Source organism: Pleurodeles waltl, chromosome 8, assembly GCF_031143425.1.
Source record: "Pleurodeles waltl isolate 20211129_DDA chromosome 8, aPleWal1.hap1.20221129, whole genome shotgun sequence".
Classification (NCBI taxonomy): domain Eukaryota; kingdom Metazoa; phylum Chordata; class Amphibia; order Caudata; family Salamandridae; genus Pleurodeles; species Pleurodeles waltl.
In genome coordinates, this window is record NC_090447.1 from 1462785875 (window position 1) to 1462803953 (window position 18079).

General features: G+C 41.7%; 1 protein-coding gene across 2 annotated transcripts in view; it reads right to left on the bottom strand.

The window, feature by feature from the left end:
* ZBTB20 (zinc finger and BTB domain containing 20) overlaps positions 1–15283 on the bottom strand; it is a 4633203-nt gene extending 4617920 nt beyond the window's left edge. Inside the window, exon 1 of one of the 2 annotated variants that reach the window (XM_069202644.1) lies at positions 15120–15283. The gene's annotated coding sequence lies outside the window, so the exon portion shown is untranslated. The remainder of the gene's footprint in view (positions 1–15119) is intronic. The other variant, XM_069202647.1, reaches the window with a different exon arrangement.
* Positions 15284–18079: the final 2796 nt, after the last annotated feature.

Here is an 18079-nt window from a genome sequence, read left to right on the forward strand (position 1 = left end):
AAAAATGACTCCGAGGCATGTGCGCCGTATTTACACTCCCGGGCAAAAATGACGCCCGGGAGTGGGCGGGTCAAAAAAAATGACGTCCAGCCGCTTTAGCGTCATTTTTTAACGCCTGGTCAGGGCAGGTGTTAAGGGACCTGTGGGCTCGGAAGGAGCCCAGAGGTGCCCTCCTATGCCCCCAGGGACACCCCCTGCCACCCTTGCCCACCCCAGGAGGACGCCCAAGGATGGAGGGACCCATCCCAGGGAACTTAAGGTAAGTTCAGGTAAGTATTTTTTTTTTTTTTTTTTTGTGGCATAGGGGGGCCTGATTTGTGCCCCCCTACATGCCACTATGCCCAATGACCATGCCCAGGGGACAAAAGTACCCTGGGCATGGCCATTGGGCAAGGGGGCATGACTCCTGTCTTTGCTAAGACAGGAGTCATTTAAATGGGGGTTGGGAGTAAAAAAAAATGGCGCAAATCGGGTTGAGGCGAAAATTTTGCCTCAGCCTGACTTGCCCCATTTTTTGACGCCCAAGCTCCATTTTCCCCTACGCCAGCGCTGCCTGGTGTAAGTTATTTTTTTTTACACACACCAGGCAGCTCCGCCGGCTAACGTCACTCCATAAATAAGGCGCCCGCATGGTGCTTTGGAATGGCGTTAGCCGGCGTTAAATTTTTTGACGCACAACTGCGTTGGCGCAGTTGTGCGCCAAAAAGTATAAATACGGCCCTTAGCACTCTAGTTGTTCTTTAGAGCACTCTGGGAGGCTGCAGTAGAACTCAAGGGCGTCATCCGACAGGTTGCTCCAGTTGGAAATAGAACAGGAAGATATTTTAGAACTCTCCTAAACTGTGTCCTAATTTTTCTTTCTACAGCACTAACCATACTTTCTATGGCAAAATGAACCCCTCATTTTGTTCCTTTCTAAATTATATGTTTTAACTTTTACCATTTTCATTCAATTAAGATGACTTCAGGTGTGCCACACGTTTGTCAGGAGTAAGACTGTTAGCTCTCTAGTTGTTCTTCAGAACACTCTGGGAGGCTGCAGTAGAACACAGGGGAATCGCCTGACTGGCTGCTCCTGTTGGAAGTACAAGTTTTACTGAGAATGTCAGACTTCATTCTCATATGGCTGAGAAAGATAGTGTGAATTTACAGAAAATATGCTCTCATTTTAGCTTCTGGAGCACCTTTCGGAACATCTATGGGAAAATCACAAGAAAAAAGTTATTTCTCAAACATGAATCATGAAATCCTAGCAGGGTGAAAACACCACAATGCCTAAAATTAGCATGGTACCATCAACAAATGATTTATATGTAACACAAATGTGTTATCACCCTTTATATGTTCTCCTTTCTGTGATCGTCAAAACCTGCCATTCACTACAATGCTTTTCAGTGGGGCACTATCATGCATATTGGTCCCAAGATAGCTGCTATCACTTTCTGGTTGAAGTGCTGACAGCCAATCAGATCTCACCATGAGATCCGTGCTTAGACTCTGCTCAAATCCACAAATGTATTTTCCCTTTAACATCTTGAAAACTACTGTACGAATTTACACCAAATAACAAAAAACACAATCTGCAGAGCAACATCTAGCTTTCTGCTAAATTTGGTGCAATTCCATCCAGCGGTTCAGGCTGTAGTAGTGTTCAAAACTGCTATGGGAATTAACCTGGGAAATGCACTTTTTTTTAACCCCACTTTCATGCAAAAGAATCACCAGCACACTTCTTCTGGAAAATCTTGTGAAGATTTGTCACCAAAGATATAGGCAAGTCCAAAAATGTTTTTCCTATGGTCCTAACTACAACTATCTACTAGCGACCACCACTAGGTTTTATATAAATATATATGTATATTCACTGAAAAAAACAAAGATTACAGGGACATTATAGTTAGGTTCAGATTTTACACACAGTAATTCAGCAGTTATAATTATAGTTATCTCAAGTAACTATAACTTGTGCCCTAAGGTAACTATAACTTGCGCCCCTGCCAAGCACAGTTTCCTCATCAATAATTTTACTGCAAATGTTGCAGTGATGCTATCAGTGATGCCATAGTAGATGCCATGAGTGATGTAATATGTGGGGTAATTAGCAGTGCACGGTGAGGGCGCAATACATAGTTACCTTAGGGCACGAGTTGTTGTCACTTGAGATAACTATAACTGCTGAATCTCTATGATTTTGTGTGTGTAAAATCTGAACCTAGCTATAACGTCCATGTAACCTTTGTTTTTTTTAAGGTCTTTTTAATTTTATTTCCTAACTATAATGTCCCTGTATCCTTTGTTTTTTTTCATTGAATTTCTATGTTTTTTATTGCTGTTTCCTAATTATAACATCCCTGTAATCTGGGTGTGTGAGTGATTGTGTGGGTGTAGAAGTGGGTATGTGAGTGTGTGGTAGATGTGTGAGTGAATGTGTGACTGGCTGTGTGGGCCTGTGAGTGGGTGTGGGAATGTCTGTGTGGGTCTGTGAGTAGGCTGTGTGGATGTGTAAGTGGTTTTGTGGGTCTGTGAGTTGGTGTGTGAGTGCCTGCATGGGTGTGTGAGTGGTTGTGTGGGTGTGTAAGTGGGTGTTTGCATGTGTGAGTGGATCTGCGAGTGGCTGTGTGGGTCTGTAAGAGGGTGTGTGAATGACTGTGAGTGTGTGAGTGGGTGTGGTAGTGGCTGTATGGGTGTGTGAGTGGTTGGATGGGTGTGTAAGTGGTTGAGTGAATGTGTGACTGGGTATATGAGTGATCTCTGGGTCGGTGAGTGGGTGTGTGAGTGGTTTTGTGGGTCTGTGAGTGGGTGTGTGAGTGACTCTATGAGTGCGTGATGGGTGTATGGGTGGTTGTGTGGGTGTGTGAGTGGGTGTATGAGTGAGTGTGTGCAGTGTGTGGGTCTATAAATGGGTGTATGAGTTTTTTTTTTTAATTGGGGTCTGGATCTTCTGATCCACGCAAATCTACCTGAATCTGCGAGGATCTTGGTGCATCTGTGGCTCTTCACACACTCAAAGAAATATGTTTTTGGACAATTTCTTGCCCATGTGGGTTCCCTCACAGACCCCTCCATCAGTCCCATGGCCTCAGTGCACCTCTACTGTGACCCCTTATATCACTTTAAAATTGTATTTTCCCCACTGGGAACTGAGTCCTGATTAACAAAATGGTGGCCGCAAACTTTCCTCTCTGGTTGCCGCCAGTCAATCATGGCTCTTCTGTTGGCACATGGATCCACAAATCCACCCAGATCCCAGATCCACTGAAGATCTGTGGCAAATCCATATACATAAATATTTTTACTTTATAACTCCAAGACTACTGATCCGCCAGAGGAAAAGAAAAAACAACAAGAAACACTTCAATGGGTGTGTTCAGGAGAGGACTATCAGCAGAACCGTGACCAGGGTAAATAAAACTATTATCAACCATTCTAACAGAACATTCACCGAAGCAGAATGTAGCAAACCATGCTATGGGCACTCCTACTGACCTACAGAGACCTTTGATTATGCAAAACCAAGAATAAATACGTTCAAACTGATCAGAAGACTGAAATTAAAGAAAGTCTTAAAAGTGAGTGTAAAATCTAGGCCAGACAACTAGGCAATGGCTACTATTCCCCAATCTGATTTATTGGTAGGAGATGTTGCCTTCTCACAACTCTTTCTGAACTGCAACAAGGGGATCAAGTAGAACATAAGGAGACTGAACAAATTCTGGATAGTTTGAAAACTTTTTATAACCTGAATGTTAAGAATGATTTTAAACCTAAGTCAAAATTTACCCCCATGCTTGCATATGATATAAATTCTGCATTTCAAGATAGTGTTGTAGCTGAATTAAAATGTATCAGATCTAAAACTACCAGAGCAAAGAGAAATATCAGCTTGTCACACTGCAAGGCCATTGAATCCCTGGCTGATGATGAAAATGTGGTGATACGTCCAGCAGACAAGGGAAGGAATATTGTGGTAATGCCTATTGAGATGTATTTGAATGCGCCCCTTAGACAATTAGATGATCTCAACTGGTATGAAGTCATCAACCTGCCAGATTATAAACTGCCTGTAACAACATTTTAGGATCTTCTTGTGGATGGATATGGAACTCATTGAAACAGAAGATATCAATTTTTAAGAAACAATCATCCCAAAGTACCATTCTTATACCTCCTGCCGAAAGTACATAAATTCCTTGAGAATCCACCAGGGAGACTGAATGTGACATCCAAAGGCAGTCTTTTAGAGAATACTTCCTGCTATAGCAACCTTTTTCTCAGATCCTTTGTCAACACGTTACTATCAGACACTGAGGATACAAAAGACTTACGCAAGAAGACAGAGGGTATGCCCTGAGAACATACTTTTTTGTTGATATCCATGGATGTCAAGTCATTGTATATGTGTATCCCACACACTAATGACATCAAAGCATTGGAGCTAGGCTCATTTCTCACTATGCTCATACCCAAATGATACTCCAGACGATGGAATTTTGCCTTCGGAACAACATATTCCTATTCATCGGGGTATTATACAAGGAACAGCGATGGGCACCTGCTTTGTCCCCAGCTATGCTAATTTGCTAATGGGCTGGTGGGAGGAGCAGGTGTCCTCTGCCCCTGATTTTGAACCGGACTAGAAAAGGGTTGCAATGTGGGTCAGGTTCATTGATGTCCTGTCTTTGATTTGGTAAGACTGCAAAGAATAAGCCACAGATTTTTGGGAAAGGGTAACTATCAATAACTATAACATGGAGTTCACTAGCAACATCAGTGAAACTAAGATTCTGTTAATTGATGTGGAGATCAAAGTGGATGAGAATAAACTCACCTTGAATCTCTACAGAAAGTCTACTGCTGGTAACACCTTGCTCCATGCTCTGAGTAGCCACTGTAACCAACTTAAATAAAGCATTCCTTATTGTAAACTCATCAGAGCAAAATGGAATAGTAATGAGTAGGATTTTGTAGCTGAAAAAGACTGTGTGGTAGAAAGATTTTGACAAAAGGGATACCATGAGTAGGTACTGAACAAAGCCATAACTAGGGTAAATGTCTAAACCAGTATGAGATCCTGTATGGACAGAGTAAGAAAGATAAATTTGAGCAGGATAATACACTCAGGCTTGTTTACACCTATAAAAGTACAACAAGTAACAGACCAGTATTAAAGCAAATCTTTGAGAGACTTCATTGTCCATGCAGATATCATAACCACCACTGGTGATAGGCGCAACCCCCTTAAGGACCTGAGGGGTTTTTATTTGTGTGGGGAATGCAAAGTATGGTCCCACTCATCCAGCTGTAAGGAATATGTGGTCTTAAATCCTAGAAAGAACAGGAAAATAGTAAAATTTACACTTGTGCCACTACCTATTTAGTGTGTTTTGGAATGTCTTTGTGGACTCAAATATATTGGAAGTACTATACTATAATGTGTATTAGAGCATATACATGTGATTGCTAACTGTGACCCTCACTATCCAGTAGCAAGACACTTCACTGAACTACATTACAGTGACTGTAGATTTCTCAGATTCCACAGTATTGAGAAAATGGAACCTAATTTGAGGGGAGGAGGCAGGGTCCTAAAACTAAGAAGAAGAGAGTTGAACCTCATAACAGATTTAGACACTAAAACCCCTATTGGTTTTAATATTTACTAGGAGCTCCATGTTCACCTGATTTAAATTATTACACTTGGTATAGTTGTTGGTCATTATGTGGCCTTTGGTTTAAATATACCTTGATCTTAGTCTGACATTTGCTGAGTGACTTTGTGAAGAGTAGTGGTTTTGACAGTTGTTCTATTTTTGTTTTGTTTTATCTCACAGGAGGAGTGGAAGGGACTCTCTACACCTTGGTCAGGTAAAGAGAGGTTGCTCTGGTGGGGCACTCTACACAACTCTTCCGCCAAGGGAGACATGTTCATGGGTTTGTGTCTTTTACTTCTTAATTTTTTTATTATTTTTTTCACTACTTGTGCCTTTTGCTTTATTCAGCCCTTTTGGGCAATAATACAGAAACCAAATTGAGCATGGTTTCATTTTTTTGTATTTTCATTTTACTCTCCTGGATTTGCCCACAGCGGCTGTATTTCTGTTACCTATTGATTTTGGGGCACCGCATACATGGTTAAAGAATGTTGTATTTTACATTGAGTGTCATATTTAGATATATTCAAGATTATGTATCTGTATTTTACTCCTATTCATTTGAATGTACTGTGTAACCTCAGTTTAAGGCTGTATGATGCATGCACAGTTTACATGGTTAATAATGTTGTATTACACAGTGAGTGCCATACTTTTATATCAAAGGTTAATTTATTTGTTGTTTTTGTTCAGTTTGAATGTACTGTGAAATCTCCATTATAAGACTTATGATGTACTTATGCTGTGCCCTTTAAAGGTGGCTACCATGCAGGCATTACAATTAAAAATAGTCCTCTTCCTGACTCTATGATTCCACTTTAAACAAGCTAGCTTGAGCAAGGCCATCCAGCCAAAACATGTCCCATAAATCATTGCTGTTTCTTTTCAATAAAGGATGTTGGTGCATTGTTCTGAGTTCGCCTGCTCACTTTCATTATCTCTGGAAGTAGTGACTTAGATTTGCATATCGGGTCCGCTTCTGGTTTCACAGGACACCCCTGCAGGATGTATCGGCTCTAAAACGCAATTGTAAATAATTGTAATTAATTTGTTTATACCCCCAGGTAACACAGCCACATGGTTGCCACGCCGCTGATGATTTAAGGAAGACAAGCAAATGTGCTCGTCTACAGAACGTGAATCACCTAGTGAAGACGCTGCATCTCTGCGCCTGCTGGGAGCTTTGCTTTATCAGAGGTTGAGCACTCTGAAATGTGAAGCCTGTTGACATTTGCCTACCTGTAGGTATTTCATATTGCGTTTTTGATATTGTTGCCCTGTAATTCAATCCTACATGTGAATTAATAGTTTTATCATTTTTTTATTTTGATGTGCTTATACTATCAAGACCAGCCCCGTGAGTACTTCCTCATTGACTGAATTACTGACTCACCTGAACACTGGGGTAAGCACAAGTATTTTGTATCCTTAATCATCTAAACACTCCTAGGTAGACAATCTGAATCACCGTAGGGCCCATCTGTTTTTCTAGGATTCTGATCCCAGTCGAATGCGGCTGTGCTTCTGGAATTACCTTGAAAAATTCCAGCCTCACTTTCTGCAACCAGTACATATTAGTCTTTCTTCTTCTTGTCCCTATGTACTTGTAGATATTAGTTTTTAATGACACAATTCTTTCACACAAAGCCATTGTGTGTCCTGATGAAATGCTGGTCACATATAAAAAAGACAAACCCTTCTAGTGCTTATCCCACTAGGGCAATTGTCCTGTGGACGTACCTCTTTAGTTATCAGAGTTGGCTGTCTTTCTTTGTTTTGATTCAAATGCAGTACTTCCTGCCTGATCTTATAATATAACTAAGTGAGTTTCACATGGATGTTTCATTGTAACTTATTTGTAATGGAGACAGAAAGAGTGCCTTGCAAACATTATTCAAAAAAGAAGAGAACCAACTTTTGACTGTCTCTCCTACTACCCTTATACTGACTTCTATATGCCTCTGAAGAAGGTCTGTATGATTAGATGAATAAAATAAAGCAGAGAGATATAAATGTATCACTCCCACCTTGACATCCTTGTCCAAAATAGTTCTAACTTCAACTACAGCAAAACCAGAGATGATTCTGTCTGCCATTGGGGCTAAAACCTTTTTCGCCAGGGATCAATAATACCATTAGCTTCCAGGTATTTGGGCAATTACTATGGCAACATCTTATCCATTGTCTTGCCTTAGGTACAAGGTAAGGTTATTAGTCTATAGATCATCATATATGTAGGGCGGTACACTATGTTTTTTTACGAGTGTAGAGACAAGGACTATTTCTATTTGTTGATTATCATCTCAAACGAGAGGATTGCAATGATGATTTTTGTAACTGCACTGGTGATTGCAGATGCAAAAGTAAGCCAGAATGTCAGAGGGCAAGGGTGGACAGGTGACTGTAACTTAATGTTGAATGGCAGAACTCTGTTTCCTGCTTATTGAATTGGTATGAAATTGTGTCAGAAAATGTCTGCTCCGTTTGTTATATGCAAAAAGGCACATTTCTGCATTATTTACCTGCTCTGCTTTTTCCTTGAGATCTAAAGTCACATGGACAACCAAACACTATCAACCACAACAGTACTGAGGCCATGTTATAGAAGTTCTTTGGGGGCACAACAGGTGTTTGCGCCCGCTCTGCGCACCCCTGGGGCACTTTGCTAAAACAGAAGGGGCCGCAAATACTTGTGCGGCCCCTTCTGTAATACAGATAGCATTGGTGCACATACACTGCCAGCCCTATCACTGGAGAGTGTTCCCTCATTTGCATGGGGGCCTGGGCCCATGCACATGAGGGATTATTTTGCCTCAGCCCTCACACTGTATTACCGACGTGGGCGCAGAGGCAAACATGCCTTTAGAAGGCGCACTGAAAGTGCACCACAAAAAGGTGTTGCACTTAATGCACCTTCTAAAGACAGCCCGCTAGGGGGAGAAAATGGGTGGGTCCTATGGCCCCTCAGATATCCCCTTGCAGGAAAGCGCAGTCACTCACTGCACCCAGGCAATGGGATCTCTAACCCCCTTGTAAGTACAGGCAGGTTGCCGCCTGCACAGGGAAACACGGAGCAGCTTTTAAACATATTTACGAGATTGCGGCTGCCTTGGGGACAGCGCATTCAATATAATACAGCGCCCTCTCCATGTTTGCGCTGGGCGCACCTCTTGAAAGGTGCACCCAGCGCAAACAAGGATAGTGCACCGTATTCTGTAGTACGGCCCTTGGAGTTCTGAACTAACCAGGACATTCTGTACTTGTTCTGTATTGAAAAGTTGTCCCCTCATAACTCACTGGGTTGATGTAGGCAAGCATAAAAGCCTATCTCAAACAAGGTGGTGCATGGTTAAGATTAGGTATAGTACAACACAAACAATAGAAAATCTGAAAAGGAGCACTTGGATGCCTTGGCTGGGCGGCGTCTTTTATAAACTTGGCTTTACAATAAAGGAGTTTTTGTATGATACGAAGACTGGCAGTGGTATTCTTTATGACTCCAGGCACATTCCACTTAGAAACGAGACTCTACAGAACGATTCAGAAGAATTAACGTTCCATGTTTAAAATCTTTGTGTTGAACTAAAAAACTATATGTATAAATCAAATCGACTAATATTTACGTAAATCATCGGAATGATCCATATTAGATGCTCTGTTATTTGTTTGAAAAATGGGGGTCTACAGGGGCCTCAACCCATAAAAGGAGGAGCACCACAGTATTGAAAACCCTATTGGGGTATGTACCATGTAATTGTGCGACAGCTGCCATGTTTTTTTTGTTTTATAATACAACACAATTTTGACTGTTGTAACAACTGGCCAATCAGAGTTGCAAGTTTTTTTTTGTAATTTCACAATACTTTACTAATATCTCGAAGTATATAAATATATTTATAGGACAAAATGACAAATAGTATTAAAAACACATCACCAAACACAATAAGCCAGTAATACAATGAAAATGCAGGCATAAAACCAGGGCCCCTGGATGCAACACTATGTACGGTTTGCCATCACTAGAAATTGTCAACACTGTAACCACACTCCTGGAAAGACGAAACACATAGGTAACAAGTGCAGTTATACTATATACTATAAGAATGACTTATAAAGCTTTCACTAATATTTAGCATTGGCAAACGCTGCCCAATCACAGACAGTACACTGTAAAATGTAGAATATTGATCATTGCACCAAAATCTCATACTTCGCTATGGGATCACCATTCTGGTGATCAAGAACAATAAAAGAACGAAAAAAACAACTAAACCAAAACACATTAAATAATAACACAACAGTAACACTGCAAAAAAAAAAGACATTTAAGGAAAATGGGTTAAATCAATCAGTCAATTAATCAGGGATTTGTAAAGCGCACTAATCACCCATGAGGGTCTGAAGGCGCTGAGAAGTGGAGGAGGGTGGAAGTGGGGGAGAGGCGCTGCTACTGCTCGAACAGCCAGGTGTCCTGAACCAACAATAACCTTCTCTTTGGATTAGTGGGCATCGGTGCTTTAAAATGTGGATATTTTACAACCTGGGGGACTTATAAAATCAGGGCCAACTGCTCCTCACTCAGAGGGGGACCCATTCAGGTGATGAGATTGGAAGACGACAGCTTGACTTAAAGACAAGGAGTGCTGACCCAATGAATGCAAAGGGAACACACTAGACTAAAATTATGTGAGGTAAGGGAGCTGCTTGCGAAGCAGTCACCGATCAACTCACCAGCCACCTCAAGAACCTTCAGGAGTAGGTTCTTGAGGCAGCCCTCCTCTGATATATGGTGAGAGAAAGGTAGAGCTTTTAGATGCTTTGTCAGCCTCTCTGAAATCCGATGAGCCAAAGTAAACAGCCGGGCAAGCAAACAGAATAAACACAGGCTCCAGTGTTGTTTCCATCCAAGATCAAAGGGGCAGTTCTCCCCTCCATATTCTGGAAGCCCCAGGAACAGTTTCTGTGCAGATCTGGCTCAAAGAAGGTGTTCAGTGATCTGTTGGGAAGCTCCAGCTTATATTGTTATGCCCTGGCAGATAGGAAGCCCACTGCTAATCAGAGTCAGTCCATCCTTTCCAGATTAAAAATCCAGTCACACAATTTTGCTCTTCATTGTAGATCCTGGGAAAGGCCATTCTAGCTCTCTGCCCAGAATGCACCATGGAAGCCAAAGTACAACTGCCACACTTTTTGTTAATGGAAAAGAGAAATTGTGTTTCGGCTCTGGTAGGAAACCTTATGTGTTCCCCTCCAACATGTCAATGAAGTAGAGAATACAGGGTATGAAGTATAGGAAGATGGGCTATCCTAGTTATTTTTTGTAATCAGCATCAATCCTCCATCTTGCAACAGACTGGAATCAATGCTGAACTGACCAGAAAACTCCACACCATATATAATTCTGCAGCAGGACCCACCCTACTCATTCCACCCTGCACTCACATCACCCCGTACCTCAAAGAGCTCCACTGGCTCTAAATGCAAAAACGAGCACTCTTCAAGCTCCTCCTGCTCTCACATTTTAAGCCTTACACAACATTGACCCCCATCAACCTCAACAACTGCATAAACTTCCACAAACCTACCAGACACCGCCCCTCAGCCAGACTCCTATTCTCACACACACCCTGAAAATGTATAACTGCACCCAGTGGCCAGTCCTTCTCCTACCTTGATCCTAAACTCTGGAACAACATGCCCCTGCACATCAAAGCCTCAGTCTTAGTTCTTTAATTCCGCAAGAAACTGAATACCTGGCTCTTCATCTATTCCAACCCTGGCTCTGCCCATACAGCCCCTGCTTCTGCACCAGGATACCCTGCACGGTGAGTTGTGCACTATACAAATGCATGTAACATAACATTCTTTCAAATATAAAGATATTTATGATGGCCTAGTGTTCATCTTAACAGCAGGTACCTGGATTGTGACTGCATACTATCTCGTATGTAAACACGTTCTGATGTCTGCAATTGCTATTGCTAAACCAATACAAAATGTTTGCAAAGACCTTTAATCATTCACTGACCGCAGATCACTCAACTTAATTTGTAACTGTAGACCAATAGGCATCACCCATGGGTTATAGTACTGCATTCCAAAGCCTACATTATTAACAGTAGGCAAGAACTGTGCAAAGAGGTCAAAGGGTGCAGACTGTCTCTCAGGACTACAGGATGGGCGGCCCAATGAACGGTAGGTACCCCTGTGTATGGACATAAACAAGCGCATGACAGGAGCTGAAGTTTGAGGGCACTGTCATATTCATAACAAAAATATAGGGACAATGGGAAAAATGGTATAGCTCATTGAAGAATGTTCTTGTTACACTACTTCTAACAAATGTATGGAATTTGAGCATGATGGATTTTCATGCATTAGTGCATTCTTGAAAATTACGACTGCCGTGTTCTAGAGTACTCTTGGAATGCTGTGTGAATCTCACAGAAGTCATAAATGCACTCCAAATTAGGATGTTTGGAATTTAAAACCTGGTCTATGTATTTTAGGTCATGCTGCAGAAATACATGAGATTTAGGTCATGCTTCAGAAAAACATGTGAAGTGGTTATATTGCAAGAATAGTCACACTGTCTTTTCCCCACCCACTACTTAAAATCCAGTCAACTGATGGGCTAAGCTTGGAAATGGTTCACTTTAATTTCAGTTCAATTTAACTGCAATGATGGTTAAAAAGAAAAATGTAAATACAACTAAACACTATAAAAAGGTGTAAAGTCAAATAGAAAAACATTTAACAATTGACCAAGAAAAAAGTTGTAGGCAAACATCTGTAGGACTATTTACAAAAAAAAAAATATCTGAGTAGTGATCATAAAAGCGAAAAGGAGGCCACAAAAGTGAGGACTACTACTATGGCCCTGAATAAAAATGTTTTCTTCATACAGATTTAGAAACTGAGCACAAGCTCCTGCGAACAAAGGACGGTTACAAGGTACAGTTCAAGCTACAGTACCCTCCATTTCAAAGCCTCATCCGTTCGAACAAACCTCCTCATTTTCTTTCATATGTATCTCGGCCTCCTTGGGCGAACAGTTTTGAAAAGCATTCCACACTGTGTATACATCCAATAAAAACAGAAAGAAACTTGAGAAAATGCAAGGCCAGGAGCACAGCTTCCCAATTCCTCTCTTAGCTTTCGCCGACTATTTTTAACTGGTTTGCAGGGAAGAACAGGCCAGTGGACCGGCAGTCTTAATTTCATCGTCAACGATCTGTAAGCGGCTCCTGTATATAGTGATGTGTGTTCCTTCAACAATAACATTTTATGCAGGCCTGTTGGCAGTAGGCCAACAAATTAAAAAAATTAAAGTATTGCACACATACACACACACACACAATATATAGAAATATATAGCATGGAAATAACGCCTCACCGCATATTTTGACGATATATTAAATTTGCGAGACAGTTTTAAAAGTTTGCGATTTCAAAAGCAAGTCAGAATAGTATCGCTTGAAAAAAACAACCCTCTGACAACAATGTAAGCAAAATGCTGAAAAAAGTCTGCAGAACATTTTACATCGCGTTAGTATATATCGGTCAAGCAGGTGCCCTTATTTTACCAAATGAAAAAGCAGCAGATCTTTCATCTGTTGCTAACCCACCTGGCACAGAAATGAAACTGCCTACTGAGCGGAGCAAGAAAGAATAGTCCCAAGGGCTGGGAGAGGAACCTGTTGGCTGTATAAATCTTCTTCTTCAGTTGCGGAGAATGACTCGTGACAAATGTATTTTAACGAGAATTAAACTGAATCTGGATATTGAATGCCAGCCCGAAGACCTTGCCAGGAGGAAAAGAGAAATATGGCTTCACGGTCTACTTGCTCGGTCATAGGCCTAAAAAAAATATACAGTATATACAAAAGAAACTAGTACAAGACGTCCAGCACTTTACTATATATACAATTTGTTAATGCAAAAAAAATAGAAAGGGTGTTTACATTCTTCTTTCCTGCCCTATCTTATCCGACATCCATTTTATATAAAATGTGTGTGCAGTCTTCCAAGCAGTTTATGTAACTCTCTCCTCTCGGCCCTCCTCTGTGCTCGCCTTTCTAAAACAAAGCAGCAGTATTATTCAGAAAGCTTGGGATGAGACAAAAAGCTCATTTATTAAAAGGTCTGTTTCGTTCGGCTTCAGAACCAGTATCAATGCCACATCTGATGGTCGCCTTAACAATCTGTCGGCTGCAAAAAATCGTGAGATAAAGCAAAAAAAGAGTTCTCTCTCTGATTCAGAACACAGAATTAAATACAGCATTCTGTGCAAAATAAAAACGGCAGATTGTCTGTTCATAGACATATACAGTGATTTCTGAATGGACAAATAAAGGCCAGACAACACCAACACACTCTCCAAGCAAATATTTATGCGTTTCCTATATTCGTTATATCTACATGGCATCTGAGATCCACTTCAGAGAGCATGGGAGTGTTGGGGGGGTACCAAAAACACAGGGAACTCATATTTTCCCTACAATATTTTTGAAGTACCACATTGACATAGCTGTGCCAAGGGTAGAGACAGTTATTCATTGTGTTTCATAAAACATCAACAAAATAAGACAAACTTCAGCGCATTTGTTGGCAGTACAAGACGACATATATGGTGGGGTAGGCAATATGTGCAGACACACAGCTAAAAATACCTAAAAAAAGTACATCATCCTTAAATTATTATTCTGTCTGAACAACAGATAAAATGCACACTTCGCATACTCAATTAAAGGAAGCATGTAATTTCCATAAAAACCGACCAGTTTTTACACATATTTACAATAGTAAAAGCAGGCCTGTCACCAGGCAGGTGGCTAAAAAGTTGGAACAGCAATTCTCACTTGTTCTCACATAAAGAACATACCAAACACATCTGCATTAAAAAAGCATTAATAGGTCCCAAAAAAAATTACAATAAAATTGCTGGTCGGTAGAGAAGTATGTGTTGGCTATTTTATAACAGAAATGAACACCTTGAATTGTTACAACCCCCAAGACAAACAACGTCACGCTAAGGCTTAAAAGGATTATGAGGTTCAACCAAAAAAAAAGTAGGCAAACGCTAAAAACAACAACTTTGTTACTGTAACGTGATACATAGTCGGAGAGATGGCATAACAAGCAACTGGCAGCATAGGAAACAAGCAGGGAAGGTTACTTTTATCACAAAGCAAAGATATTGATTTTTCAATAAACTCGTGGAAGAACAAAACACAACTGCTCACGTCCTTGTTTAAAAAACAAGAATGGAAAAACAGACACAAAATCTCTTTTGCAATCGCATCACAAAATTTTACAAGTCAAATATTTTTTGGGGTGGGGTTAGAGGGACTAATTCTAGCTGGCCAACAGTACAAGGCTGCCAAACTTGCGTATAACGTTTAGGAATGGAGGTGAACTGCTCGGGGGGAGGGGCACCTATTTCCTAAAAGAAGTTAGCTTGCCTACCTCGTCCCCCCGTGCCGAGTTTCTCTTCCTATAGCAGGAGTCCCCCTGGAAGTGCAGTGTGAGTGGTAATGACCGCCTGCCTCCCTAATGAGTCCATTTTCCTGCTCTTGATGTGTATATACACACACACTGCAACCTACCTTACAAACCACAGAGACGGGGGGAGAGAGAGGGTGTGTGAGAGGAAGAGAGAGAGAGACAGGCACAGCAGACAAAGCCCTCCTACCAGACAGCAGACAGTCCTCCTTCCTCCTCGCTATTCTAGCGACCAAAATACTAACTCGAGCTAACGCAGCAGCAACAGGTTGAAAATGTTCCTCGACTAGCGAAATACGAAAAAAACGCTACGTGAGCAGAAGGGCTCCAAAAAAGCAGTCGGCCCCACCTTCTTGTATTTCAGAGCTGCACCGAGAGGAATGTATTGTTCCAGCATGCATACATTTAAATCTCATGAATATGCTTATTTATTTACGTTTATGATATTGCGCCATTATATTCACAGTCGCCCTTTACAGGGAGTGTGGGGCTGTCGAAAGGGCAGCAGGGAACCGGGGCTGTGGCGTGTGTTAATTTGGCTGAGCGATGTCTATTGCTACTTGATCGACAGTGGACGGGTGCTTTCTTTCTCCGTGTGTTCTCATAAGGTATATTATTAAAAGAGTTCGTCAGGAAGAAATGTCGAGTGAAAATGATATCCACTTTTGACGGGCGAGGGCGTGAAACGCGCTTTTACAAAACATAAAGGAACAGCGCAAACTTTGATGTCATTTTGGCAGTATTTTGGTTGGCCAACGTCTCTTTTGAGAAACTGTGTCAATAAAATGTTTTTGCTTCTCAATCCAGGCACATTAGAGCTGTAACACCATGTGTGTGGAGTGCAAATATATCTGTTTGGGAAGGCGGGGCTGCACAATGACCACTGGTGATTTAAAAGTCATGAGCTGTCTGAAGAAAAGGCACCTTTCTGTTGAGAACAATCAGATGAGAGAAGCTGATCTCCCCAGGCCATAAAGCTACTCTGGAGGTATCCTTGCCAGCAGCACCTTATAAAGCGGGCCCTGCTCGAAACCACAGGCTCAGACAGAGGGTGTGTCTCTCGCCACCGCTATAATAATTGCCGTGCGTGTGTCTGAACAGGTGCTATGCATAGAGTACATAGCATTACAGCAGGACAGATAAAAATACTACAGCCGCGAAGACGTATTAACTAGTGAAATAGTCGAAGCAAGCTAACCGTGTAGTCTGCAGACGAATTTAATTTTCTACGCGAAACAGACCCAAAACGTTTTCCAGAAATGCACACCCTTCATAATACTGTACCCAGGGACATTTTTATCTTTTGGAACAAGTTCGTCGCTTTGATTTCTGATCAAATTTAGAAAATATTTTGCTGAGTCATTTCTTTGACCTGCACAGACCATCCTCAAACAACCAACACAGCATCCAGGTGCAAGAGAGGCAATATCTTATCCTGAGCTCACAGGAACTGTGATACGACCATTCCCAGTGGAGCAGAGAGCTGACCAACACGCTGCTGAGATATCACATAGGGATAGCAAAATGGACGTCAGTTCACCAAAATGCCTGGGGTAGCCATATCATCTTTACTTATGTATTACTCACTATCAGTGCGATAAAAAAAAAAACACAATGAAAACAGTGAGGTGGAGCCCCAAGCAACGTCAGTAAGGACTAGCTGCCCCTGTGTTCTTGGCACCGATTTTGCTACCTCTGAGGCCAGGGGTCTCAGAGGCAGCGCCAGGGGTCGCAAGGGGCAAGCTGGGAATCGCAGCAGCGACCCCTGGCGACCAATAAATGAAGACCATGGAAAACAAACAAAGGCATTTCATATTAGGCCCCACTATGACCACATCCCTAATTCCGCCATTAAGCAGTAATGTAACTGGTCGTTGCAGGTACCAACCATAACACATATCAAGCTGCCACAAGTAAATCACCGCAAAGAAGCCTCGAAAGGACTCGTGGGAAATCCGGGGCCCTGCAGTGGGACAGCAGCAGGAACGACCAGATCATCGTATACAAGTAGTGTAGAAAACAATGGCAATGTCAAGAGACTGGGACACCAAGCCTGGTTAAACAGTATAGCTTTACTCTAATAAATCCTAGGCACTAAGAGGTTCAGGCAAAGGCCTGCAGGGAATTCAAGTTAAAACCATGAGGTATCACACTTTGTATTAAACTGTCTACTTAAATTTGGCACATAAAACATGGTGACCATCAGACAACCTGCAGAGGGCATCAAGAACAAAACCAATGGTGCCTGACTGTAATTCTGAGCAGGCTGTTTCGGAAATAGACTCCTCATGGAAAACCCTGGTATATGACTCAAGGGAGTCCTCCGAAGAGTCTAGTGGCAACGCTCTGGAAGTATCTCAGATGCATCACAGGAAGCTGGCGCCAATGGACGTTTAACAAAACCCTTAAGGATAACAAGTGTTCGTTGAATCTTAGATCATGGGAAATGGCTTTCTGATCCTCAGTAAACCTGGGGCAAGCAAAATTGAAGGATCTGTTAAAAAAGAAGGTAATCAGTCTTACTAAACCTCTTTAGTATTCGGGCCACGGGCGAAAAAAACCTGTAAACAGATGAATGTCCTTGATAAAACCTTGATATCAGATTCCGCTGAACATACTCAGGCATAAGGCCTTATGGGAAGCCAAAAGACTCTCAGGGAAGCCTGACATTTGGTTCTGTTTACTGCGACTACTGGTCACTGGACCTGGTGAAAAAACCTAAAGACCTTTGGAAATGTATTCCAGTATCATAGATCAGCTACATACTGTCCAAGACACTAGCGTCAGTGCCTAAATTGCCTCCGGCTGCGTATGTTCCATGCTACTTTTTTAACTTGTTTTGAGATGGTAAGAAATTACCTTTTTTAATACCCTACCGGGCCGAATATCATATGAGACTGCATGAGAGGGGCCAAATGTAACCG